This window comes from Pinus tabuliformis, chromosome Q (genome assembly GCF_031772625.1).
Source record: "Pinus tabuliformis cultivar Carrire ecotype Pingquan chromosome Q, CPIR1, whole genome shotgun sequence".
In the NCBI taxonomy this organism is placed as follows: Eukaryota; Viridiplantae; Streptophyta; class Pinopsida; order Pinales; family Pinaceae; genus Pinus; species Pinus tabuliformis.
The window spans coordinates 931740618-931767189 of NC_142296.1; positions in this window are offsets into that span (position 1 = coordinate 931740618).

The following is a 26572-nucleotide window of genomic DNA, read 5'->3' on the forward strand; positions in this document are numbered from 1 at the left end:
TTCTTCTTCTCGTGCAGATGTCTAGTGCACCTTATGTTGGTTTCGCTGATGGCGCCTGCCGTAGTACCTGCAATTTGTCTTCCGCGGCATGGGCGATCTATGATCCTCACGGAGAGTTGCTAGATCTTCAAGGAGTCTGTCTCGGTCGTACCACTAATAATGTTGCTGAATATAGTGCCGTAATTGAGCTACTAGCTGAAGCAGTTGATCTCGGCATTCGAGCAATGATGGTAAACCTGGACTCCCAACTGGTCGTTCATCAACTTAACGGGCAATATTCCGTCAGAGACCAACGTATCCTAAGGTTGTATCTACGTGTCAGATTGTTAGAAAGGAATTTTGACTATATCACATATCAACATATTCCGAGACGATTAAACGCGTTGACTGATGCATTGGCAAATCATGTGTTAGACAGACATTTGCGAAATAGATAACATCATACAAGAAGACATAGAAAGCATAATAGAGTAAAACATATGTAAATATTTTCTCAAGCATAGTTTGCATGCGTGCTGTGTGTGCTTTTAAGCTTGCATTAAAAACATTAAAATATATGGGTCATGTGTTTTGCAAATCCTTACATAAGATCACATTTGTACTAAACATTTGCATAACAAAACATCATCATATGTAACAAGATCCATCCAAAAACCGGTATGTATATATATATATATATATCGTGTGGCGCACTGAGGCGCTCAAAAATAAGTGTATGTGTCAAAAATAAAGAGTCACTGTTCTCCATACATTTGAGACATATGTCTCTCAAAACGTCAAAAAGAAACCTAGGCGACTACTGTGCTGGGTTGTGCTCTCTGTAGCACACAGCCGCTCGTGCCACCCGCCTTAACAGGCGGTGCACCCTGGGTGCCACCCCCACTGTATGGATCTGGTGCTCTATGGGAACCTCCTCGACTCCCTGATAGTCTGGCACGCCCTCCAGAAACCCCTCAAGGTTGCGAGCTATGGTCTCTGAAGTATCAACTCCTGGAGGGACCAAGGCAAGGACATTTGCTCCTTGCCCCTCTCTCCGTGCCTCTGGGGCTAAGCCGATGGGTCTAACAGGTCCCACATCTACACACAGCGACATCTGTCAAGACATATGAATTAAAATCAAAAAAATATATATATTAAAAAATTCAGGAAAATCAAGTGTCATACCTCCATCATCCCAGTGATCTCCCGCGGGCAGTGGCATGTCTAGATCGTTGCAGAAGTCCATACCTGCGTTTGGCCAATCCTCAACGAAAACGATCTGCTGCTCCAACCACTCTCGAAAAACCACTCCCCAAGTAGCTGGCCGGCCACCTCCTCCGCGTGGCATAATGCGAGCCCATCAAGTGGCCCTCGTCTCCCGCAGACTTCTAGGAGGATCCACGGCTATAGTCTGCAGCCGCATGACTGGTACCCACTCCAGAATGAGTGGGAGTAAGAGCGACCCATAGCCAAACTGTTTCGACTCTCTGCGTCGACAGTTGTTGAGTTGCCTCTTCATGCTATTGGTCACTGCAGTGGCCCAATCAAACACTGTAGGCTGTAGACAATCAAGAGCTAGTAGCAGGTGGGTCTTCGAGGCCTCATGGTTGGCCAAGCATCCCGCTGCCCGGGTCACCATAAAAAGGATGGTGCAGAGGACTATATCTCTCACCGTGGGAATTGACACCTTCCCACTCCGCGTTTTCTCTGCCTCTGGACATACTCGAGCCATGAGTTGGTCGAGAGTCTCGCCGCTGGGCCGCTGCCCCTCCAGAATGGGCCTCGCACCCCGGCGCGACAATCCAGTCAAGAAATATATGTCCATGTGGTCAAACTCGATGTCTTTACCGTGGATGGTAAATTTGCCGTCTATTGGGTTCCATGACCAGATCGGGAACTCAAGTAAGTCATGATGAGCTCTCAAGCGTGGAGTCAGGAAGAATTTTAGGAACCCACACGCCCGCATGGCATCTCGACAATCTGCTCTTGCAAAAGTGGCTATGTCCTCAACATTGTGAGCCCTCTCTTGCCACTGGAAGGCCATTGCATCCTGCATGAACATTAAGAGCAATTAGAATGCTGGCTAATAAAAATTTCACGTCCAAATTATAAAAATTGAATTTTGACTGCGCCAGCGCGGCTGTTTTTAAAACAGCCGCGCTGACAATGGCGGTCCCTTTGTATTTTCTCCAGGTCAGTGCGGAAGAACACGGGTTTTCCGCGCTGACCCGAAATCTGGTACGTGCAATTTTCATCGGTCAGCGCGGTCCCGAGCGGGAAACCCGCGCTGACCGAGAGCGCACCAATGGCTCAAAAAATCGCCCGATTGGGCCAATCCCACCGTCAAAATACAAATAAAAAGACTCAAAAAAGGGTGCATGGCAAGAGGAACCTACCTGGAGTAAGCCGTTCACCGAATGGTGTCCGCACGAGGAAGAATTGGCTCCGTCAACTTCACAACTTCACAACGTTCTCGAAGGCTCAATTTGGTAACAATGGTGAAAATGACTATTTACCTTTCTATTTATAGTAAAAATGGCTTAATTGACTATAATTTTTACGAATATGGGTTTTTGGTCATGCTTTTACCATGGATTTAGCACTTTTGCTGATGTCTTATACATGTTTCCATATATTTGTAACATGTCGAACGGATTTATGCGGGTATTTTTATTGGGCAGGTCCTCAGAAACGGTGAAAATCATCATGGTCCTAAAAACACTTGGTCCCCAAAAATGTTGTCTTTGAGCTCTTTTCTGACATGAAACAAGAAAAGATGGCCGAGCCTCCTTTCAGCTCGTTAAAGGGAACGAGAGGCGGTCATTTTAAGCTCTTTTTTCGACCGTGTAACTTAAAAAGATTGCCGGGTGTTTGTCGTTTCGCACTCGTTATTGGCTCTAAAACGACGTGTTTTCAACCGCTTTTTTACTTTTTCGGGTCAAGAACACTATTTACGAAAAGTACTCCTCGACCGTAATGGTCGGGCGGTTCTTTCGGGCATCATTTTATACTTTTTCGGGCTCGAGAGACACAACTGTACGAAAAAGGACCCCCCTGGAGTCTCCTTTTCCGTTGTCTTTTCAGACTCTCTAAACAAGAAAAGACGCCGCGTTTTTCCTTTGTCAGGCTCGTTAAACACTTGATGACATCGGGCATTGTCAAAATGACGCTCTTCAAGCATATGCTATCCCCGTCAAGCTTGTCATCCAAAAATAACCGGGGTACCTGCCAGAAATGGTGGGGAAAATGGAATTGTAATCATAGTCGTGTCGGCAGTATGTCGCTCTTGAACATGGCACTCCTCTGCTTCGTGTCTGGGTGGGACCATCTCATCTTGCTTTTTCGCTGGCTTCCGTGGGTTTGGGTTATCCTATTTGGCCTATCATCTGCTCATTTCCATCGTTATCGTACCCTTTACTCATTTGATGTCAAATACTGCCAAATCCGCTATAGTGCCGCCGATATGTTCAAGAGAAGTTGACCTCTGCAATAATACACCCTCATCTGCTATCTCACATAAATCATGTTACCTCTGTCTCGTGTCGATGATGTGGGAATCATTATGGCCCACCTTCGATCAAGGTCACTTCCTGTCGACTTCAGCTCATTATCCAGGAAGGTGACTTAGAGACTCCCTTCAGGTGCCTTAGAGCCTGCATGCCCTAATGGCAGGTTCTTCGTGTTCGGCGCGAGGTTTACATCATTGGCCTCCGATCGAATGATTCCGTGGGTGTTCGACACCAGCTCATTGATTCACACTCCGCGGATTGTACCTATAGTACCTTGAGGGCCATTGTCATTATTGGTGGTACCTCTCGCGTCTGTTAACAGTTTTCATCATTGGCTGGTAATCAGATGATGTTCATGCATGTTCGACTTCAACTCATGTATTCACATGTTTGAACTTGTACTTTGTTCGGGTCGAGACGGAGCACAAGACCCTGGATCCCTATCTGTTATGGTCCAGGTTGCGATTTTGTGGATGATCATTACATGACTCATTGATGGATGGCTGCGACCATACCTTATCATTTTTTTTGTCTCTCTAGCTGGGTGGCTGCGTCCATTCCACAGACCTTTTCGCATGTCTTTTGGATGGCTGCGCCCAGGCCTAGACTGCATGTACTTGATTATCAGAGATATTCGGTCCTTCCTGGTGGCGTTTCAGTTCGGCAAAGCGTTGTAAAGCATTTCACCCCTCCCACTCTCTCGGTCTTCATGCTTTAGGGGGCATCTGTTACACAGTAATTTGTCACTGTCTCCCTGTCAGTTACCCTACTGTGTCAAGAATTCACAACAATCAAGTTCATGCCTTCTGAACTGGCCCAAAACCCACTTTTCCAAAGTTTTCCTCATCAGCGCGTCTGTTTCTAAAATATCCGCGCTGACTGGCGGCTCGTTGTGTATTCAATGCGCTACCAGCGCGGAAGCACATCACTTTTCCACGCTGGTCGCATTTTATGAGCCAGCGCACCTCTCCTTTGTATTGGGTTGCGCTGACGTGACTTTCCCAGTCATTGAGGCGCGATGTCAGCGCGTCAGTCGCCTTATAATCCGCGTTGATCCTGTTTGGGCAAATTTGTTCCAACAGCCAGCCTTCCAGATCACTCCAGGTTTGGTTGTTGGCTTTGTGAGTATCGACTCCCTTCTATGGCATGTCTATTCGACCCTTTGCAACCACTTCCCTCAAGGATAAGCTCATCCTTCCACCTTTTTAGGAGGCTCCTCCTCCTATATAAACTTCCACCAATACCATGAGCAGCTAGTTTGGAATAGCTTGGATTGTATAGAGCTTATAGTGCTCAGATTGCTGCTACTATAGGTATTTGGTGTGCTAGGTGTGGAAGTGATTGATAGCTTAGGGAAGGTTGTTTTGTGTTGCTTGTGTGAGAGAGAGTTTCTTGTCTTGGGAGAATCATTTCCAAAGGTGAATGCTTAAGACGCTTGCTGACTGGCCCCTCCTGAGAAGGATACCGACGTCAGAACATTTGGTTGTACTCTTCTCTGTCTTGATTAATAATAGATGACTGCTACTATTGTTCCATTCTCATTTGTACATGCAATGGTTAAATGTGAATTACATCTTTTCTGACTGATGTATGGTTGCTTTTATTAGATTTCACGCTTGAGTTTGTTTCCTCTTCGTGTCTGCAGGTATCTATTCGCGGGGATCGCGGAGGATTGTGACCAGCCAAAGCGAAAGAGCGAAGGCAGCATCTCTTCGTCAAACGACAGTGCTGGAATCCAAGTAGGTGCTCTTTACCTCTTGTTTAATTGTAATTAGGAACATGCATAGCAACATTGTGTGATTGTTGCTAGACCCTTGCTGGGCTAGTAGGGATCGCCTCTATCCGTAGAGGGAATTTACCTCTCCAACACAAAGCCCCTTTCACCCCAGGTGAAGATAGCATTTTCCTGTGATCCGGTGAAGAAAATGAGACCCCTTCCACCCCTGGTGTAGATAATACCAATTTGGCAGCTGCAAATAGTCTCCTTGTGCCTTTCTCATAAGTGACAAACACTGGCACACCTATAGTTTCAGTCTCATGAGAATCTGGCTGGTTTGAAGGCCCTCCTTCCTCTTGAAGCACTGATGGAGTCACCTGAGGGCTTTTGAAAACCTCATGTGCAATGAAAGTATCCCATGAAATATTTAGCAAGCTTATAGGATGCAAAACAACAATTTTAATCAATGAGAAATGGTAAATTCTACTGAACTACTGAGGAAGAGGTTTCCTTTGCACATATAGATCCATCTTCTCAATATTCCTGCATATAAAGTATGGGAGGTTCATCATCCTCACTCTTGTGAAATGCATCAGCAATCTGACATGGTATATATATAGACGGGAAAAACTCCCCTCACAAGTAAAATACTTGATGGTAAGTTTCATGAGTGGAGCATAAGTATCTTGCAAGTATTTGAAAGGAAAGACCCTACTGATTTGCCTCTGATAACTAGTCTTGATGTAAGTCTCATAATGCTCTCTGCCCACATGTTGCCCCTTATTCCATTGTTCACCCACATTAGGGATGCCTGTTGATGATGCAATGGTTTCAGGTGTCAAGGTGAAAGAGACACCAACTAGGTTCACCTGGCCATTGTGAAGATGAAGAACAAATAACCTAGCAAGCTCATGGTGATATTTCACCCTCTCCACGATTTCACAAAACTAGTAACAAGATTGATGTTTAAAATAGGTTACTGCAAGAGGGCAAGCACGTAACTTTGTGAGAGTGGTGGGCTCCTACCAGATATGTTTTCCTCTTTTATGTGGTTTTCTTGGTGCATGAGCCTCTTGGGAAGAATCACTGATAGTTTCATCATCCCTCTCATGTGCTGAGTTTGTCTCCATACTTGCAAATTTGGAGTGAAAAATGATGAGTATGAAGAGATTTTTAAAGTATGAGGGTGAGTAGGGTGACTGCTGTTTTTCTTTTGGGAAATGAGGGATTGACTGATAGTATGACTATAAATGAGGGTTTTGATGGTGGAAAGAATGTAATGAGGGAATAGGAAATGGGAATTAGGGTTTTGGGAATGTATAGGGTTAATGTTTAGGAATAATGTATAGGGCTTAGGGTTTGGTAATAGGGAGTGAGTGCCAATGATTTTGGGAGAGTGTTTTCAGGAAAAGTGTCTATTCAGAACGACCCTATCCCACTGGGTTGTGACAGAGACCTCAGAAACAAACAAGGAAAACTACTCTTGTATTCTCCTTTAAGAACTATAAACGAAGATGATTAAGATGAACCGACCTGTGTCTTGCGCTAGTTGTTCGATCCAATCTATCTTCTCTTTGCCAGCTTCTACCGATCTGCTCCCTCACTTGCCCAGCGTCACCAAGTTCCTGCAAGTTCACAGAAGAGAGAAACTACACAAAGACATGGATTTATGTTCATAAAAAGCTTATGATCAGATTTAGGCTAAACATACAAATATAACATACATCAGATATACAAGCATGTAGGAGAAACTCAAGTAATTTTATTGATAAAACAAGAAGATCCAGGAGGAGTTACAACCGATGATTCCTGATCCAGCATCAACCTCCCAGCATAGAATCCCTTCTTCACCTCCAACAAAGCATAAATCACCCAATACTTTGATATCTATCACAAAACCAACAACAATTCTCTGCAATGTACAAAATTCCAGCCCCCGGATCTCTTGGTGAGGGATCCATATATAGATGTATGCAAAGAGGATGAGTCAGCTCTTGAATTGATTAGTGGCTTCTCTCTGTCAGTTCTTGCTTCCACTTGGAGACTGAGAGCCTCTTACTCATCACTGGTCGAATTCAGTGAGGCAAGTGTCATTGGAGAAGATTCTGGAAGCTTCCATTGTCCCTCCACCTCGTTGAATGATTCTGCCACTTGTCATTTCCCGCTCAACGCACCCTGGTAGTGAATTCAAGTGCGTTGCAACGCACCTGGCCAGTGTATTTGGGTGCTTTGCAACGCAGCTAGCTAGTGGAGCACTTGAAATGATCCTGTTTTGACTAGTTTTGAGCAGTTTCTGGTGGAGAACTTCTGGGAGAAGCTGTAATTTGTTGACCTTGTTTCTTTAGGAGCTGGAAAAACACCTTTAGGGACTTAGGATCCCTTGGTTTATGGACATTTCATGCTTATAGCTGTAAGGCACAAAAATGTCTATAACAGTTGCCCCCTAAAGTATGAGGCCGTTTATCGGGTGAAATGCTTTATTAGGAGGATCCGAAGTTCTTCTAATGCTGGAGAGGAAACCTGTAATGAGATACAATACAATACATTATTTTCATACTGTTTTCATGATCTAGCTGAGGTGGGAATTCCCATGCTCAGCTTTATAAATTCATTTTCATGTACATAGGACAGACAATCGTCTGATGGTAGACTGATGATTCTGATGAAGTCATCATCCTTTTGGTAGGATGATTATCTATGCTGCAATGCTGTACATTTCAATGTCTTTATTTTCCCTGAATATATATCACAGCCTAGATGGATGAAACTAGATCCGGGGTCTTCAATCTCGTCCGATCTTCACTCTAAGTACAAGTCGATCCATGTGAGAAATGTTTTGAAGTCGAACATGGAAAGACATCGCTTGATTACCAGTCAACGATGTAAACTGTTAACAGGCGCGAGAGGAATCACCGATAATGATAATTACCCTCAAGGTACTGCAGTACAATTCACGTGGTGTGAATAAAGGACTTGGCGTCGAACACCACGCAAAATATTTCGGTCGAAGGTCATTGATGTATACCTGTCGCCGGAAGTGAGAAACTTGCCATTGAGGCATGCAAGCTTCAAAGTACTGAAGGGGTGTTCCTAGATCAACTTCTTGGATAATGAGCTGATGTCGACAAGAAGCGATCCATCAAAGGAGGGCCTTAATGAATCCCACATCAATGACATGGAACGGAGAAAATGATTTTGATGGAGGTGAAAACGATCTGGTGACATATGGTTCAGGCTGGCGGTCATGAACGAGTGAAGTATAATGTATGGTAGTGGATGGGACACGGGTGACTTCTCTTGAACATGTCAGCGACACTTATGTGATGGATCGGTAGCATTTACCCCAAATGTGGATGGTATGGCGTGACCATGGTGATGTGACCGGTGAATGAAACAACCCAACCCGACTCTGGCACGGAGTGGAAGTGTCATGTTCAAGAGCGACTTGCTACCAATAAAGTTTCTTTGAGTTTTCTTCCCAATTTTTCCCCAGTCATTTCTGACCAGTACCTATTTATTTTTGTCAAGCTTGAGGAGGATAACATATGCTTGTTCTATAATTTGCCCTTCGGGCAAACCCATCGCTATGTTTTAATGAGCCTAGCGATAGTGAAACTCGTTCTCGTCTAAAGACAAGTTTGTCGCTATTAATCTTTTTAACGAGTCTAACGACAAAGATAACTTGGTCCTTTTCCTTTTTAGGGAGTCTGAAAAGGTACGTAAAGATAACTCTGGAATTCCTTTTTCGTCATCTAATCCCTTAAGTCCGAAAAAGTATAAAATAATACAGAAAGGATGAATTTTCGATAGTTTTAACGAGCCGAACAAAACAAGTGCTCGATCTTTTTGTGCAATAATCCCTCAGGTCCAAAAAGATTAAAATCTAGAGGAGGGATAGCACTTCCTGTCGCTTTAACGAGCTGGAAGGCCAAAACTCGGCAATATTTTCATATTTTACGAGTCAGATGAAAAGAGCTTAAAGAAGACTCATCTTTTGAGGAACGAGTGATAAAATGGGTAGCAGCTGATTCCAGGTAAGGTTTGGAATTTTCCAATCACGGCAGTGTCACAAGGATGGCTAGTGAAATCACTCTTCGCAACTTGTTCCTCAAAATGGGTAAACAATCAAATGGAGGTGAATGATCGGCCAATGGAAAAGTGGAGGTGACGGTGCAAACACGACCAAGGCTTTAATGGCTGAAAATGCTTCATTCACGGTGGTTATTTACCGGATGATAGTTCATTTTTTAACGAGCTTAAACGAGGGTGGAAACACTTGCTCGGTCCGTGTTTATTTTTTAACGAGCTTGAATCTTGCGGTAAACAATGCTCGATTAATCCAGTCATACGATCAGAATGTCTCATATAAAATGACAACTTTTAGATTTTTGCCCCACATCCTTTCTTTATGCAAGTTTGGTGATGACTAATCCTACGAGTTTAAAGGGTTAGAGGTCCTAAAAATTTAAAAACTAAATAGCCGCCCCTTGCTTGCATGCCAAAAGGTTTGCATGCCCCGAGGTATAAAATAAAGTTTCAAGGTTACCCCTCAATTTGCAGACAAAACATTTGTTCTATCAGGAGAGGCCTACCTCTTACAGATTACCCAAAGATTGTTCTATTTACAGCGTAAACAAAACACTTCTTCGGCGATGTCTACCGAGATAAACAAAGGTGAACGGATGATATAGTGAGACCATCCCTGACATAACTTTGACAAGAGGATCTTGTTCTAGAATAACCCCTCTTCCACCGACGGACGGGGTACAGACTAGTCATATTCTCCCGCGGAAACCTACCCTATACCCGAAGTTTTCCTGCCGAAGCAGACCAGGACACATGCCCCCTGGGTTTCAATCATATCCCTCCGAATTACTCGCGCTCATCGGGAGGACGGACTGGGACTTGAGACATTTATTGCGTGAAGAGACCATTTAGGGACGGTATATGACTATTTGCTATGTGTGATCCGGGAAATGAAAGCTGGTCCATGAGCTTGACCACTCTTCCTTCGTGCGGAAAACACATTACTCTAAAGAGTGAGGAGACGATGGCTCCCATGCAATAAATATAGTCTCGTCCAAGGAGTAGGTTATAATCCAAGGGTCCTTGAACGACCATGACGTTCATGTGAACTGTCTTCCCTCTCAATGTTATGGGTACATCGGGAAGGATCCCTAAAGGTCGACTGATTCCTTTATCAAAGCATGTCAGATTTCTCATTTCAGGCAACAACGATGGCGAACCAAGCGCTTTCCAAGAAATAGAGGAAAGGATACTCACAAAAGCCGCCTCATCTATGATGGTGCCAGCCATGACCATTTTATATATTTGAACAATAATTCAGAACGGTATGCTTGCTGGCAAACGGGGTCTGCCTAGTTGATTCCAGTCGAAGGATACAACTAGGTTGCTTGGAGGTGGGACCGAGTAAACGGCCGGGTATGGCTCTGACGAACTTCCTTCCTGCGGTAAAGGAATGGGTGGATTGCCCCCATGTTCGTCGGAGTCTGTGTTGATGAAGAGAATTTGGACGGTGTCATCCTTATCCTCTTCCGTGACTGTAACATTCGAAGATAAAACCTCTGAAGGCAAGACTGGGTCAACTGCCGCCTCGATCTTTTGACTTTCGTCTGGTATGGATTCAGTTGGTTTATCCTCAATGATAGATGCTTCAGCTGACCACTTGAGCGGGCCAGCTGGGTTCTCAACTAGTGACGGACTCGGCAAGAGTTTTTTATATCCAGGAGGAAGTCGTAACGGTGAAGCCAGACGATCATCCAAAACTCTTTTAGCCTCGTCTAAGAAGGGACAACGGTGGAGGGCATGGTCGCCTTCGCACAGTCTACAAGGAAATCTAGCTTTCCCTTTTTGTCCTGGGGCTTCACTTTCACTAGTTGACGGTGTGCTTTCAACATGATCTCCAGAGGTTGATGACACCGGATTGTGCAAACGAGGAGACCAGTCCCTTAGTATCCGGGCGATGCAAGGACAATCTCTGTGAAAGTGGTCTCCTCTACAAATGACACATGGCGATTTAGGCCTGGTCGGTGCTGTGTGTGGATTTTCATTAGAAGACACTCGTTTTCCCTTATTTGCCTTTGGCTCCTTCTTCTTTTTCTCTTTCTTCTTCTTTTCCTTCTTCTCCTTAGGAACTTGGCTTTTAGCTTTACCAGTCCCGTCAAGCGAAGAGGAAGGAGGAGAGGAAGAATTAGAGGAAGTAGAAGGCTGGTGGGTAACTTTGGACTCGTCTAATTGCTGATTCGATATTTCAGGAATAGTGGTGTTCTGAACGACATTGGTTGAGAAGAGCCAGACTGGCAAGCCAATTATCAGTCCTGGAAGCGACAATGTGGCCATATGGGGCGCACCAACATCTCCCCAAGAGGAGAAGGGACTAGGATTTCCACCAAGGGGAACTCCTTGGTTGGTAGGCTCCATTTTCTCAACCTAAAGATCAACACATGAAAAGGGTATGAATATTCTGTTTAAAATAAATTTTAACACGCTTTGACACAACTTGTTTTTTCAGTTTTAAAGAGTCGAGAAAAAACAAAAGATGACTCTAGTCTCCTTCGATTTTTAATGAGCCTGAAGTGACAAGTGCTCAGATGGACCTTTTCTATTAAGGAGTCTGAAAAGGAACAAAAGGGACTACTCTGGAGGTCTAGGTAGAGGGAGTGCCAAACCAATCGCAAAACCGCAGAATACTTTTTAGGGTACGGCGGTCAATCTTCCCGAATGTTGTGTTCAGTGCATTGCGATCAATAGGGCGGCCGACACGGCTTCCTATGGATAAAGGTTTTATGCTTATAGGGGTCTCCCAATATATACTCGACGGTACGTGGGAGCACAAGTCTGTACTGGCACTTATCGTCTCAAAGTGGAGGAATCACCCAACCATCAGTGAGGACAACAGTTACCGGGCTTTACGACACCGGAATACGTCTCTAGCCTAGACCTCTAGATGTTGTGCGTTAAGTTACAAAGCATTGCTAAGTTCATTGAATTTATTTTAGGTTGATCTTTCTTATGAAGTTTGCCTTTTGGGTTCACCACGAGATGTAGATGTAACTCCTAAAATGCAATCTAAAGATGATAAGCAAGCTTTTATCTCTTTTCAGCAATGAAAATCCTAGCTACAAGGGGAAAAGAAAGACACAATCTTTTCTCAAAGAGTAAAGAGCACACTGTAAATGCACTTTTCCTAAATCAAGCCATACAAACTGTCAATATGAACATGCACTTGTGCATGTATTTGTTTTTCACTTTCTTAATATTGATGCCTAAAAATAAAGTTGTTGTACAAATTTGAATTCGATTTCAAGTGAAAAACACAAACAAGCTTCTTTTCGAAATCAAAAGGTAGAGACGATTACGACACTTTATGATTTTGAAATAAACACTTGTTTCGACACTAGAAATTCACGAATTCAAGCCAAAGGCAAAAGTAAAAGCGTAATCAACTGTCAACAGCAAATAAACTTTCTCCTAAGATCAAAAACGACACTTACGACAGATCTAGATCTAAGGGCGACAGTATGACCAGTTTACTTTTGCAATGGGAAACTGTAAATGACGTAACAAATACACAAAAACAAATACAGTTTCTTTTATACAACTGAGGCGGAATTAAGGCAAAGAAAAGGGGCTTTTAAACAGACAAACACACTGATCACAGGCTGCAAAAATCAGAGGCAAAACTGGAAAAAGTGAGCAAAGAACCTCAGCTAGGCAGGGCTAGGCTGATCAACGCACTTGCTACACAGAGAAACTGAATTGCAACGCAGGTAGCCCTCTCGGGAACTGCGCTGAAATGCAGAGTCTCTTCATAGATCCTGCGCTGAAGCAGAAACGAGAATTCTCTCTGGGTTCTGGGTCATGTTTTGCAGTTTAATCTATGGTTTTTGGCCTGGTAAAAGCAATCAATTGTGTACAATCAGAGGGTTGATTTACAAGAGGTTTAAGAGCTATCACAAAGGGTAATCAGATCATTTGTGATTCAACTGTTCAGATCATAAACATGCCCAGTAAATGGACTAGAGTAGCAGATGTCTAGTTTGCATTTGTAAATGGCAAATGCAGTTCGATTCGCTACTCCTAAGTTTATGAGATGAACAACAATAGAAACACAAATAAAATAACTAGACACGATCCCCAGCGGAGTCGCCATTTTGTTTTCGGGAAAAGTGTCTATTCAGAACGACCCTATCCCACTGGGTTGTGACAGAGACCTCAGAAACAAACAAGGAAAACTACTCTTGTATTCTCCTTTAAGAACTATAAACGAAGATGATTAAGATGAACTGACCTGTGTCTTGTGCTAGTGGTTCGATCCAATCTATCTTCTCTTTGCCAGCTTCTACCGATCTGCTCCCTCACTTGCCCAGCGTCACCAAGTTCCTGCAAGTTCACAGAAGAGAGAAACTACACAAAGACATGGATTTATGTTCATAAAAAGCTTAGGATCAGATTTAAGCTAAACATACAAATATAACATACATCAGATATACAAGCATGTAGGAGAAACTCAAGTAATTTTATTGATAAAACAAGAAGATCCAGGAGGAGTTACAACCGATGATTCCTGATCCAGCATCAACCTCCCAGCATAGAATCCCTTCTTCACCTCCAACAAAGCATAAATCACCCAATACTCTGATATCTATCACAAAACCAACAGCAATTCTCTGCAATGTACAAAATTCCAGCCCCCGGATCTCTTGGTGAGGGATCCATATATAGATGTATGCAAAGAGGATGAGTCAGCTCTTGAATTGATTAGTGGCTTCTCTCTGTCAGTTCTTGCTTCCACTTGGAGACTGAGAGCCTCTTACTCATCACTGGTTGAATTCAGTGAGGCAAGTGTCATTGGAGAAGATTCTGGAAGCTTCCATTGTCCCTCCACCTCGTTGAATGATTCTGCCACTTGTCATTTCCTGCTCAACGCACCCTGGTAGTGCATTCAAGTGTGTTGCAACGCACCTAGCCAGTGTATTTTGGTGCTTTGCAACGCAGCCAGCTAGTGGAGCACTTGAAATGATCCTGTTTTGACTAGTTTTGAGCAGTTTTTGGTGGAGAACTTCTGGGAGAAGCTGTAATTTGTTGACCTTGTTTCTTTAGGAGCTGGAACAACACCTTTAGGGACTTAGGATCCCTTGGTTTATGGACATTTCATGCTTATAGCTGTAAGGCACAAAAATGTCTATAACAGAGAGGGAAAGAGGAAGGGAATGGAGTGTAGGAAGATAATCAAAGGAGAATTAAAACAAAAGAAAACAAAAACCTATGCAAATTTGGCAAGACATGTTTAGAGACAGCTAGGGTTTAGTTTTTAGACACACAAATCACCACCATAGATGAAAAAATCACTTGCTAGACTAGATGTGAGGCTTTACTTGCTTGTTGAGAGGTTACTTGTGAATTTGGAGGCAGAGGAAGGTGATGAAATTTGATTTGGAGCTCAACAGGCAGGTGCGTAATGCACTTTGTATACATAGCGCACGACCAAAATTTAGTGCAAAACCTGCGCTAGGTGCATAGCGCCAGTGCCCAAGTGCATAACACCTGTGAAAATTCATTTTTTTGCCCAATTTCACCTCTTTCTCCCACAAACCTGATTTTCTCCTTTTAGCTCACTCTCTTTTACAAAATGAAGACTTTCAAACATAAAGAAGAACTTTATATCCCCTTGGTTTTAATTTTTCATTTACAAACCCACTTTTCAAAAGTCTTATTCTCTTTGCTTTAAAAGCTCTTTCTTTCATTTTACAGTTTGACTCTTCTTGATCATTTGATGAACTGATGCATTGACGTTTTTGTTTCTTGCAGTGGCTAGAGTTGGCAAGGTGACCAAGGGCAGTAACTAGAACTTATTACATATAGAAACATTGAAATTACATAAAATTTGTACATGAAATGGAAAAAACCCTGTTTTTACCTCAAAACAGAGTTTTGAGGTAAAAACCCTTTATGAAGCATATCATCAGTGAATTTGTAATTTTATGAACTTATTAGACCTCCTCATGTGCCTGCTGACCATTTATTGAGTTTTTATGACCATGGTGACAAACCCTAGACCTAATGAGACCTAAAACCCTAAAAATGAATTTTGAAAATGTAATGACAAAAAATGACTGTAAATGACCTGAACATGTGAAAATAGGCTAGCAGGCAAATGACATGAGGGAAATTGACAATGAACCACTACCATGAATTGATCCATGACCTAATGGAATGCAGTTGATCAGATGGGACACCTAAAATGCATGCAAAAAGAGAAATTTGATCACTGATGGAGGGATGAAGATACCAACACTAACAGTTTGTTACAATATTCCTTATTATGATAGCTCTGCAAAATCAAGTTCATGACAAAATTTAATGTTATTTACTTATATTATCATGTATCTAGCAATTTCATGTGAATTACAACACATCACAAGAAGCAAAAGGTAGGCAAAGACAAGGAAACGAGGACAAGAATTGTACAATACAACTCTGATAAGTCACTACATGGGTATGAGGAAGTAAGGATGAATGAAGAAGAAATATCAATTGGCTAAGGGGGAGGGGTAAACTCTCTTGATTGGATGGATACCTTGAGAAGCCTAAAGGCTAAGATCTGGAGCTACAAAGAAGATAATAAAAGGTTGATCAAGGCTCAAGAAAATAAAATGTAGGTGAATGCAATCATACTGCAAAGCTTCTTAGAGTTGCAGAGGCAAAGGTAGTATGGGTAGGGAACTAGTGAAAGAGGCAAGCAACACTCTTTATGGTCAGAAGAGAAAACAAATGGGGAAGATGGTGGAAGACCTAGGAAGAGGCTTAGAGGTGAAAATGAGGACACTTTTATAAGAGATGCACCATTGAGCACACCAGAAAGAAACACCAACACTCATGGGAATCACTATGATAGACATTCCAACTCTGCTACAAGGAGATATTGTCACCATTCTCATCATTACCATCATCACATAAAAAGAGAAAGGGACTATATTCTTGAAGAATTTAAGAAGGTTAAAACACCTACATTTGATGGAGATATGAAGAAATTTGAAGATGTAGAAGCATGGTTGCTTGGCATGAAGAAATTCTTCAAAATCCATGATTATTTAGAAAACATGAAAGCAAAAGTGGCCACCTATAGTTTGAAAGGAAAAGTAGACATATGGTGGGAGGAATTGAAGAATGTTAAAGGCATAATAGAAGAAATAATGACATGGAATGAGTTTGAGAGATTATTTAGAGATGAATACTTATAAAAAATATATTATTATAGCAAGTCAAAGGAGTTTTATGAGATGAAAATGGTACAACTGTCAGATGAAGAATATATTATCAAATTTCTTGAATAATTGAGATATGTTCCATATCTCAAGGAAGAGTAGGAAAAATTTCAAATATTTATCAATGGGCTACCAATATCATTGTTGGCTTAAGGGGGCCTGACCCAGGTTCAGAGTTGCTCGTGCCAACCAACAAAACCCTCAACTGCTAGCCCTTTCGGCAACAACTTGCATAGCACAGGCTACAGTCTCACCTGAAGTAGTGTTGGGGGGTGCTAGAACTAGGTTTCTACATCCAGGGACATGTGATTAATGGTTCTTAGGCTCTAATAGCTCAGATCTACCTTCACACTGTTGGGTGTGGGATCCCCCAAGGGAAGTTTTGGGGCTTAAAACCCATATTTTGACTAGATCTGATGTAAAGACTCCGTGTTTTGTGGGCGTGGAGTCCGAGCTTGTAAATGAGTCATAGGGTGTCCACCCTCACCTTTGTAATGTAATGTAGCCTTTAGAGATCTACCCATGGTCTATGGACCATGGGATTGTATAAATAGAGCGAGGCTCTAAGTTGTAAATCACCGAATGGTAGTCATAAATGAAGGATGAAGAATTGAGTCTTATCTAAGTGTCGAGTCGAGTCTTTGGGTCGTAGAGTAGGAGAAGGCTCTACAACTGAGTGTGTAGAGGTCTAGTAGTTCACAACTGGGTGTGCAGACCCCTACAGCTGAGTGCGTAGGGCAAGTCGAGTCTATAACCGCTGGAGAAGTAATAAAGAGAAGTTTTACATCATTTCTGTGTATCTTTTTCTTGTTTTGTGCATTGAATATATCAGATATAAATTGCATTTCTATTGTTTATATGATGTGCGGACTTATATGAATGTGTTGATAAAGTGAATATAAGATAAACTACCTGTTTACGTGAAGATAACTAACTGTTATAAGAAGATAAGTAAGATACATGGTGTAACTTGGGGAAGTAGCGTAGATCACTACTAAGGTAGTGAAAAATCATCTCAGCCCCTGGTGAGGGTAGCACAAAGGCAATTGTAACAGATTGCGAAGGTCTCATAGGTTAGGAAAGTGCGCAAAGTGACCTGCATGAAGGTATTCACAGTTGGACTAAATCGACCCCTTAGACATCTCAAGGGTGTGGAAACTTGGTTCCAACACCCCCCATACTGCTTCGGGTGAGACCTTAGTCTGCACTTCGCGGGTTATTGCCAAAAGGGCCAGTAGTGTATGGATTTGTCTAGCTAATTAACTCCGAACCTGGGTCAGACTGTTAGGGTCCCACCCTAACCCCCTTATTTATGTAATGGGATCACGTCATAGTCAAGAGTTAATAAAGCCCATATTAATAATTGTAAGTGGTTAATCCGCAATTAATGACGGAACCACAGTTAGTTGCAAATGGGCCGTAGTATTAGATAGATGGTATTAATAAAACCCATGGTATTGGCCCGTGGTATTGCATGTATGAGTCATATATAAAGGATAGAGACTCCCTGCGAGGAGCATCGTGTCTTATTTTGTAGTCGAGCTCTGCTCTATTGGAGGTTTCCCCCTCGAAGAGGCAAGTGAACATTACTCTCTGAATAATAAAATCATTGTTATTCTGTGTTCTGGGTATCTTTTCTTCGCATATTCTGTATTTGGGTATCATTTTGCATGTTAAGAGCATAACAAGTGGTATCAAAGCACTTTCCAGGGCCGGTGGGATCTCCATTTCTTAGCAATTTTTTTTTTTTTTTGGCTAGAGACGTGTTCCGGCGTCTTTAAACCACGGGATCTGTCATTGAGCGCATAAACCTATGGATTTGGGGAGGCATGCACATAGGAAATACAAGAGGTGGTCACGTCTGTTGGACTCCCTTGTAACTCCTGTGGGTACCCCTTCGAGTAGTAGCGCATTAGACAGAACCGTGCACGGATTGTCTTCCATGTACCCTCTGGGTATATCGGAAGCCCCCTAGGCTCCCTTGAAACCTCGCCATAGATAAACCGTCGGCCGTCTTGCGGCTACAGTACACCGAGAACAGCACTCGGGGAGATTACTCGCCCGTACGATAGGGTAGTCGGGTTGTACGGCTAAGGGTACGGTCGATCATCCTTAGTTAGAGCCCTTAAACATTGGGCCGAGTACTACTGCCAGACCCTTATGTATATTGTGATCTATAGCACCTGACACTCCTCAAGACCATAGTTCCCTTTTCTATTGGGGGTTCACACAGCATCTCTTCCAGATCCGCCTGTGCAAAGGGGTGCAGCAGCAGCGACATCAGTCCCACAGTCTCGAGTTCGCAGATCAGCCATTCTGATCTATTAGATCCATTAGATCTGCAGAAGCAGTCTGTTTCGCCTTCAGATCCGCCATTCAGATCTCTCAGATCCCCCAGATCAGAGTCGTTGTGAAGGGTTCCTATACCGAGGTATAATTTTCGTAGGACTTTTGGCCGCATTGAAATTTTGAGGATTTGGCCATTGCAGTATTGATAAGGAAGGAGTAAAATCAGGACGACGAGCTGAGCACGGTGGTACCATTCACTTCTTAGTGAAAATTTTTTAGGCGGTCCCAATTTTAAAAAAACCCGGTTGGTGTATGGTAGAAACTAGAGCTCAAGCGATGGCCAATGAAAGGATGGACAAATTTGAAGAATCAATGCACAACCTCCACCTTCAGCTTATCGGACTATGTAACATGGTCGAGAAAATAGTCCCGAAGGGCAAGGAGTAAGCCCATGAGGAGGAGTATAATGGCACTGAAAACAATGAGGGTGGGTCTAGCCACTCCCCTCACGTCTGGCACACCCACCCACCACCCAGTCAGCGACCTCCCAAGTTGGATATGCATAAATTTGACGGCTCTCACTCGTCGGCATGGATAGCACAAATGGAGCAGTATTTCAAACTGAATCGCATCTTCGATGATGAGACTCAGCTTATGTTGGGGAGCATGTACTTGGACAATGAAAGGTGGAAATGATGGGAATGGCATCAACGTTGCACTGGACCTTTTAAGACTTGGACCAAACTCACCAAAGCTCTTCAAGACTGCTTTGACCAGGAATCATCTTCTTTGGGTTGTCTTACTAAGCTCCGATAGACTGGTACAGTGGATGAATATATTACAGCTTTTGAAGCCTTAGCCTTCCGCACTTGGGGTCTCTCAGATGTGTTCTACACAGAATGTTTTATCAGCGGTCTTAAAGAAGCTATCAAAGCCCAAGTACTACTGCACCACCCTCCCACATGGATGGAGGCTTGCAAGGTCGCTCGTAACGTGGAATGTGCATTAGCAACCCAATACAGTCGCCCAAATTTCTCCGCTAAAGGTCGCCCCCCACAGGCTCACAACACGACTCAAACACTTAAGGTCCAAAAGGTGTCACCTGCGGAAATGGCCGAAAGAAGAAAGCAAGGCCTATGTTACTACTGTGATGAAAAATACTCCCCAGGTCATAAATGCAAGGAGCCCAAATTTTTTCAAATTGATGTCACTGACTATAGCTCAACAGAGGAAGATCCACCATTGGAGGAACATGAGCCGCTAGAAGAAGACAACCAAAAGGACAATGTCTCTGATGAACCAGTTATTTCGTTGCATGCTTTGGCAGGGATTTCTTCCCCTCAAACTCTCAAAATCAGAGGTTTTATTAAACATCGCCCAGTAGTAGTCTTGATTGATAGTGGAAGTACACATAATTTCATCCATCAAAAAGTCGCAGAAGCAGTGCATTGTTTTGTACGAGCAGTTTCTAACTTCCAAGTTCAAATTGCGGATGGAGGCACAATGAAATGTGAAGGCCGCTGTGACAATGTCAAACTTCAAATGGGAGATTATCAGTTGAAACTCACATGTTTTCCATACACATGGGGGTTGCGACATTGTCCTCGGTACTGAATGGCTCCACACTCTTGGGCCAATCACAATGGATTTCCAGGAGTTGTATATGATTTTTAAGCAGAACAACTACACACATACCCTCCGTGGACTCCAGGCGGGAGCCCCCTCTATCATCAGCTCGCATAGGATGGAAAAATTGTTAAAAAAGGGCAATCATGGCGTTGTAGCTCAATTTAATACCATCCAGGCAGTCAAAACCAAGCCTCTTCCAATTCATCCTGAGATGTAACAGATTTTAAATAACCATCTACCGGTCTTTGACAAGCCTCATGAGCTTCCACCCTCGCGAGGGGAACATGATCATAGCATCACCTTGGTTCCAGGGGCCCAACCCCCAAATGTGCGCCCATATAGATATCCGTTCACCCAAAAGAATGAAATAGAAAAATTCATCAAGGAACTTTTGGAAGCAGGTGTCATTCGTCCCAGAATTAGTCCTTATTCATCCCCAGTGGTCATGGTGCTCAAGAAATATGGGGAGTGGCGGATGTGTCCCGACTTTAGAGCCCTCAATAAGTTGACAGTCAAAGATAAATTTCCCATCCCGGTGGTTGATGATTTGTTGGATGAACTCAATGGGGCTCAATTCTTCACTAAGCTGGATCTTCGCTCAGGCTACCACCAAATTCGCATGAAGGAAGTCGACATCCCCAAGACTGCTTTCTGAACTCATGAAGGCCATTATGAATTCCTGGTCATGCCATTTGATCTTTGTAATGCCCCCTCTACTTTTCAGAGCCTTATGAACCACATTCTCAAACCATATCTCAGGAAATTTGTCCTTGTCTTCTTCGATGACATCCTCATCTATAGTTGCACTTGGGCTGCACATCTTCAGCATGTAGATCTACTCTTGCAACTGCTCCTCAAGCATAAATTATTTGTCAAGATGTCCAAGTGTTCATTTGGCATGGCAGAAGTAGAGTATTTGGGCCACAATGTGGGGCGTGAAGGTGTCAAGGTGGACCCCAAAAAGATCCAGGCAATGCAGGAATGGCCTCAACCTAAGACCTTGAAGAGCTTGAGAGGATTTTTGGGTCTCACAGGCTATTATCGTAAATTTGTCTACAACTATGGTCGCATAGCAAAGCCCCTCACCCAACTCCTAAAGAAAAATTCATTATTCTGGAATGAGCAAGCACAAGAGGCCTTTAAAGCTCTAAAAAATGCCATGTGTTCCACTCCAGTCTTAGCACTACCTGACTTCACCAAATCTTTTGTCATTGAATGTGATGCTTCGGGTACTGGTATTGGGGCGGTCTTAATGCAGGAAGGGCGACCATTGGAATTCACAAGCCAACAACTCAGTGGAAGGAATCTGGGCCAATCTACCTACGAGAAGGAAATGATGGCCATCTTACATGCAGTCGAAACCTGGCAACCTTACTTATTGGGGCAACGTTTCCAAATCCACACAGATCATCACGGTCTTAAATATTTTTTGGAGCAACGCCTATCCTCACCACAACAAAATAAATGGCTAGCCAAAATGCTGGGATATGATTATGAGATCATTTACAAGAAAGGGAAAGACAATAGTGTAGCAGATGCATTATCTTGCCAATTTGAGGAGGAAAGTACTCTGCTAGCAATTTCCCTCCCCATTCCAGAATGGATTGAAGAGGCTCGCAGGGAATGGTTTTCGCACCCCAAACTCTCCCAACTCATTTCTCAATTGCAGGTAGATCCAAATTCCACCAAGGGCTACTCGTGGCAGGATGATATTCTTCGCTACAAGGATAGAGTCGTAATATCACCAACATCCACCCTCAAAAGTCGCATTTTGGCAGAATTGCACTCATCTCCCATTGCAGGACATTCGGGCTTTCAGAAGACGTATGCTCGCACTAGAAGATCATTTTTTTGGACAGGCATGAAAAAGGACATCCTTACTTTCATAGCAGAATGCGATGTGTGTCAATGCCACAAAGGGGAAACCGTCAACACACCAAGCACATTACAACCATTGCCCATTCCGGCATCAATTTGGACGGAGGTTTCTATGGATTTCATTACAGGTCTTCCAAAGTCAGGGAACAAGTCAGTCATCATGGTGGTTGTGGACCGACTGTCGAAGTATGCTCATTTCTGTGCTCTACCCCACCCATTTACACCAACTTTGGTTGCTCAATCTTTCATGGATCATATCTTCAAATTGCATGGCATGCCCACTTCTATTGTGTCCGACCGCGACCCGATCTTCACCAGTAATTTTTGGCAGGAAGTCTTTAGAATACAAGGCACTCAACTAAAACTCAGTACTTCCTGTCATCCGCAAACAGATGGTCAAACCGAAGCCGTCAAAAAATGTCTAGAAACCTACCTTAGGTGTTTCACTTCAGAAAGGCAACACCTTTGGGTACAGTGGCTACCTCTGGCTGAATGGTGGTATAACACCAACTATCATGCCACCACCAAAATGAATCCCTATGAAGCAGTATATGGTCAACTCCCGCCTTCACCTACTTGGTATCTCAAGGGATGCTCAAAATTACAAGCAGTGGATCAACTCCTACAACACCGCACAACCATGCTGGCCCATCTTCGAGAGAATCTTCATCAAGCTCAGAACCGCATGAAGCAACAGGTAGACCAGCATCGCTCAGAGCGCCAATTTCAAGAAGGGGATCAGGTCTTTTTACGGTTCCAACCATATACGCAAACATCACTCAAAGACAAGGGGTGTCAGAAACTCTCTCCCAAATTCTACGGACCATGTCAAGTACTTCAGCGCATTGGAGAAGTGGCCTACAAGTTGGCCTTGCCACCTACTGCAAAAATCCATCCAGTTTTCCATGTCTCATGCCTCAAGAAAGTGATTGGGAACAATTGCAGAATTCAGACCAGTCTACCTAAATTGGACGAAGAAGGGTCCATCTGGCTTCAACCCGAACAGGTCCTAGACACACGAGACAAGCAACTGCGGGGCCGCATGATTAAGGAAGTCCTCGTCAAATGGAAAGACACCGCTTCGGAAGATGAAACTTGGGAACCAGCCACTATTCTTCAGCAGTTTCCGCAGCTTCAGCCTTGAGGACAAGGCTAGTCTTAAGGGGGAGGGCATGTTAGGGTCCCACCCTAACCCCCTTATTTATGTAATGGGATCACGTCATAGTCAAGAGTTAATGAAACCCATATTAATAATTGTAAGTGGTTGATCTGCAATTAATGATGGAACCACAGTTAGTTGCAAATGGGTCGTAGTATTAGATAGATGGTATTAATAAAACCCACGGTATTGGCCCGTGGTATTGCATGTATGAGTCATATATAAAGGATAGAGACTCCCTGCGAGGAGCATCGTGTCTTATTTTGTAGTCGAGCTCTGCTCTATTGGAGGTTTCCCCCTCGAAGAGGCAAGTGAACATTACTCTCTGAATAATAAAATCATTGCTATTCTGTGTTCTGGGTATCTTTTCTTCACATATTCTGTATTTGGGTATCATTTTGCAGGTTAAGAGCATAACACAGACCCCCTCAAGCCAACAAATGGTTCCATTGTTAGGACCAAAATTTGCATAGAGACATCTGATGTCATATCATTAGAATCCAACTAAGAAAGAAATTGAAGGTTGGTTGGATAGAAGGATGCACGAGTTCATGGCGCAAGAAAACAAGAATCCATGACTGACAAAAGAGGAGTGGTTAGATTGCTACCTGTACACAGAGATCCATGAAATCTTCTTCGCGTATTTCCCTACTGAGTTGTACAAGTGGATCGTGAAGTTAGTAGATAGCTAAGGAAGGTGGAAACTTGACAATCCTAATATGTGGACCCCAAAGTTGGTGCGCAGATTGGAAGCATTAGACGATAAGATCGTGGGCGTTGTTGATCACTAGCTTGATCAGATTATAGGAGGATTCATTACTAAGTTTGCGGTAGATACTTCAGTCAGCTATAACGAGGCAGAGTGATGCTTTCTCAAAGGACCATGAGGTAAGTATGTAAAGTCTCTTAATACTTGGATTAAAATTCTATTGTGTGAAAAGAGGGTTATACAATTACCTTGATGTCTAGAGCTACGCGAAGTGGAAAAACCCATAGAAACGAAGGAAGTAAGGGACTAGAGAATAGCCCTTTGATTTCACCTTCGATAGGAGATGAGGAAGACCTCGCGAAGGTCTCTCCACTAAGTGTGATCCATTTGATAAGGCAAAGGATTCCACGCATACCACCCCCACCCACATCGCCACCAGTTTCACTGCTTTCACCTCCATCTTCACCCGTACCACCTCTACCACCACCGCGAGTCAATATGGCAAGCACGATAAAGTTTCCTGTGTTCAAGTGAGTAGGAAATGAGGTTCTGGACAAGTTTTGGTTCGTGATAAGAGCCATATGGGAAGCACAGGGAGTTACGAATGATAATATAAAGAAAGCAATGCTGGTCACTACCTTGTAGGACTGCGCGCTGACCTAGTATATTAAGCATTCTAATGACAATTCGAATGTGGGAATCACGAATATCCAAATTGCGCTAAATAAAGAATTAAGCAGGCCAAAGTCAGAAGCGCATTCAATCATTGGATTCAAAGAGATCACAATGCTACCAGGCGAGACCCCTTGGGAGTTGGATCAGAGATTGAAGTGTACGATTCACAAGGCTGAAATGACTTTGATAGATGGAAAGCACCACAAATGGTTTGTAGCATCGCTAACACCACATTTGAGGAACGCGATATCACAACAGAGGTTAGCGACTTAGGTAGAGGCCTTAGAGATCACGATGAGGCTGCATGAAACCCTGATGTAGGACCCTAACTTGGGAGTTCATCAGATCCACGACAGTTGAAAAAATTATGCCTTGAGATGCAAAGTCTGAAACAGGACAGGACAACCCGACTAGAAGTGCACGAAGAGGTGTGGTGCATAAAATTCAAGGGTCAAGGTCATGATAAGGACTAGTGCCCTATGTTCACAAATTACCTTGCGGGAGGAGGACCAATGCCATTAAGGCTAGAAGCGCAAGCAGGAACTAGCGTGAAACTTGCTTTGTGGTGCACGATTTGTGAAATAGGAGGAAAGCATGCTATGGACAACTACCATTTGTTATAGAAGTACGCACAGAATTTACAACAATTGTTCTGTAATTTCTATAGATTGGTTGGACATGATGGGTGCACTTGTAGAAGCTATGACCTGATGATGGATATAACTCCTACCTATAGAGTTTAGGCTAAAACACAGTCCCTAGACCCGAATGCAGGAGTAGCGTGAACCAGATTTCAGGGGCATGGACGAGGCCAAGGTGGAGGAGGACCTGGATGAGGTCACAGACAGTTGATATGCTACATTTGCGGAGGGCTAGGACATTATGTCCATGATTGTATGAACCCAACACGTCCATCATGTCTGTATTGTACTTTGTTTCATCATGAGATGAAGGATTGTCCTATGTTGATAGCTAGGATACATGACAAGGGAGTTCTATCGCCTCCCTCGACTCAGAACCTACAGATGATGAGGTCTGAGTCAAGCGAGGAAGATCCAAATGTGAACATTGTGCTCTGAAGTGGAATCGAGATGGAGGATGATAAAGGAAAACAACCTGAATATAGTACTTCGGTTCGCAAGGCTCCGAAAAAAGAAGAAGAGTTTGATTTGGAACGCGCTAAGGAAACCTTCATGGAAGCTAAGAAGAGCTTTGTTGATGCCTCCACTTTAGAAAGCAAAGATAGACTGCAGTTGGAAATGGACCCATCTATGCTTACAACATTCTTGGAAACATGCATGAAGCTACTGCATGATAGTAAGGCTTTAAAAGAATTGCAGGAACTCATTAACAAATGCGCTGGACCGCGCTAGGAGAACCGCGTGTAGTCCGGAAGATTGGAAAATAGAAGAATAGGATAGGGAGAGAAATGAGGCTAACCGCGCAGATCGGAGAATATGAGATGGACCAAGTAATTTTAGATTTAGGGTCAGATGCGAATGTTCTACCAAAGTAGACATGGGAGCGCATGGGGAGGCCTACGCTGCAATGGTCTCCTATCCAGTTACAAATGGAAAACTAGCAAAAGATAATACCTATGGGGAGATTGTAGGGAATCACCATGGATATTAAGGAAGTGAGCACACTACCAGACTCTGAAGTGATAGAGATTGTTAATGACAATAATCCCTACCCAGTGCTCGTAGGAATTGATTGGGCCATTGACATGAATGGGGTGAT